The sequence below is a fragment of the Hordeum vulgare genome, chromosome 5H (assembly GCF_904849725.1).
Source record: "Hordeum vulgare subsp. vulgare chromosome 5H, MorexV3_pseudomolecules_assembly, whole genome shotgun sequence".
In the NCBI taxonomy this organism is placed as follows: domain Eukaryota; kingdom Viridiplantae; phylum Streptophyta; class Magnoliopsida; order Poales; family Poaceae; genus Hordeum; species Hordeum vulgare.
The window spans coordinates 241,840,811-241,844,133 of NC_058522.1; positions in this window are offsets into that span (position 1 = coordinate 241,840,811).

Genomic DNA, 3,323 nt, shown 5'->3' on the forward strand with positions numbered 1-3,323 from the left:
GGGGGAGTCCAATCAAGAATAGCTTGAATTCGTTCCGGGGTGAGTGCAATACCATCCTTGGATATCACATGACCAAGGTTGTCACTTCGTCCAACCAGAATTCACATTTGGAATACTTCGCATAGAGTTTATGCTCCCGAAGCTTATCCAGTACAAGACGAAGATGTTCAGCGTGTTCTTCTTTATTCTTAGAAAATACCAAAATATCATCCAGATATACCACGACGAATTTGTCGAGGTAGTCCATGAATATATAATTCATCAATCGAGAGAAGGTTGCCGGTGCATTGGTTAAGCCGAAGGACATGACGGTGTACTCGTATGATCCATAACGAGTAACAAAGGCGGTCTTTGGAATATCCTCTTTGCGAACACGTATCTGGTGGTATCCCAACCTCAAGTCGAGTTTAGAGAAGACCGTGGAACGAGCAAGTTGATCATACAGATCATTTATCCGAGGGAGAGGATATTTGTTTTGAATAGTGGCCTGGTTGATAGGACGATAGTCTTGCACCAATCGATTTGTCCCATCCTTCTTCTTAACAAAGAGAGAAGGTGCTCCCCAAGCAGAGGAACTTGGACGAATGAAACCCTGACAAAGCGAGTTGTCAATTTCTTGCTTAAGTTCAAGAAGTTCATGTGGTGGCATTTTATAAGGACGCCTGGTGATAGGAGTGGTACCGGGTACCAAGTCAATGACAAACTCGACAGCTCGAGCAGGGGGAATCCCCGAAAGTTCTTCTGGAAAGACATCTTGGAATTCCTAGACAACTAAAATGTTTTCAATCCCTTCAAGATGCAACACATTTAATGCATTCAAGGCATATAGGCATGCCTCAACATCTCGGACAAGATGAGCATGGTAGCTTATCAATTCATCTGAAGGGTGTAGGAGGTGGACGGTCTTGGTGGCACAAACGATTGAAGCCGTATGAGCTTTCAACTAGTCCATTCCCAGTATGAGATCAATGTTGGAAGAACTCAATAACATGGGAGCGGTAAGGAATTCCAATCCTTCAATTTCAACGGGGACATTAGGGCAGACCATGGAGGGTCGGCATTGGCCCGCGGGGGTGTTTACCACTATTGGGACGTTCATCTCTTCGTACTTAATGCCATGCATGAATGCAAAATTTTCTAACATGAAGGAATGCGATGCTCCTGTATCAAACAATACAAAAGCAGGTAGTGTACTCATCACGGTAGCAGGCTGGTCTTGAGCTTGACCCATATCAATGTTGTTGGCCTGACCACGAACATAAGCAGGCTTGGCATTGTTGTTGCGGTTCTGGTTGTTGCCACTGCCAGTTGAAGGAAGTGCTAGCTGATTCGGATTCTGCCTGCAGCCTCTAGCACGGTGACCTGGACGGACACACTTGAAGCACAACCCATCCTCAGGATGGGAAGTAGGAACTCGAGGCGGTGGAGCTTGAAGCCTCGGCTTCCTAGGTGGTGGAGGAGGCAGGCGAGGTGCAACATAGGACGGCCTTGGAGCAGGAGCAGGTGCATATTACATGTTGTTGGGAATCCAGATCTTCCGCTTTTGTGCAGATGAGCCCGAAGATGAGCCCATGTCACGGTTGCACTTGCTGCTATCCTTGTATTCCTGCAGATCAGTCTCAACCTGAATAGCCTTGTTCACCAGGGTGGCGAAATCGACATAGTCCTGAACAAGGAGCGCCAACTTGATGTCAGGGTGAAGGCCCTCATGGAATATCTCCTATTTGCGTGCATGATTTGCAATGTCTTCTTCAGCATAGCGAGATAAGTCCAGAAATTCCCACTGATAAGCATCCACAGTTTTTTTTGCCCTGGACAAGGTTGCGGAACTCACGCTTCTTCCGGTCCATGATTCCTTGAGGAATGTAGTGAGCACGGAAGGCAGCCTTGAACTCCGTCCAAGTGATGACAGTTCCAACGGGTTGAGAGCGCCTGTGACTGTCCCACCATTGAGCAGCGGGACCCTTCAGGAAGTAGGCGACAAAGTTGACATAGCTCGCCAGGGGCACATTGGCAGACTCCAGGTCAGAAGCAATGTCACGGAGCCAGTCATCAGCATCAAGAGGCCGTGTTGAGCTGCGGTAGATCGCAGTGTTGAGGCGGCAGAAGTCTTGCAGTGTCACACCTTGCTGGTGGTTCATGTTCGGCCTTTGGAACTGATCCATGAGCCCTTGCATAAACTGGCGGTTCAGTTCAAACTTTTGGATCATCCCCGCCATATATTCATGAGGCGGGGGTGGTGCATCGTTGGCGGGGCCATGCGGGCGGCCAGTTGGTCTAACCATCATGCTAAATATTTAACAGGGGTAGTTTAGCATAATGTAATTGCAAAGGCATCGTACGCATTCATGAAGTAATCAAGCATGACGAAAGGGAAATGCGATAGATATTTCATAGTAGTTGAGTTCGACATACAAACCCATACATAAGTTCGATTACAGACCATCGATTACAAATTCAAAATTTGGTGATGACCTGGATGCATTAGACGATAACCTGGACTCACTAGGTGACACGTAGGCACGCGGTGGAAGAGTACCACAACGAGACATAGCGATAAGGCTACATCAACGTTGGAGAAAACGATCAAATCCTGGTAGCTGGCGGTGATAGACGGTAGGAACAGGACCTTACATTCCGTGGTGACTCTGGTGAGGGTACCGCATCCAGTCGAGGAGCAGAGGTCCAAGTGCAGGGGTACTACCTCCAACATCAGTCCACTCAAGACCTGATGGTAGCTCTGTCCTGCTCAGCTCGTGGATGTGCGTAGGGGGAACCGTCGGGTGGTGTGCTGGCTGCATCTCTGTTAACGCGTTGTAAAGATGAGCACGCATAGCGTACAGCTCCACAGTCAGAGCTCGAAAAGCACGGTTCAGTGCCTCAGTGTACTGCACCAGAACCCGTGCGTCATAGCGATGCGTCACGTAGGGGGCGCAGACAACGACGTAGGGCCGGTTGTTGCACTCCCGAACGCAAGCAGTGTAGGAGTAGATCAGACCCAGTCTCATCTCCAGCAGGAACATACGGGATGTATCTGAAAGCACTCTCCTCCAGGTGAGGGTATGCTCCACGGAGACAGGTGATAGCGATATAGGCCGCATCATGGACGACCATCTCGATCGACAATCCAATACCGCAGAAGACGTGGCGCTCGCGGGTGGAGTTGCCCATCTGATCGAAGATCCGAACCTCAGCCTGGTACTGATACCGGTTGAACTCGCGGAAGTCCTTGTACATAGTGTACTCGAGGTACCAGTGATATCCCAGCCTGGTCAGGAGGTTGACCAAAATTGCCGGAAACCCAGTCGTCTCAGTGGCTAGTG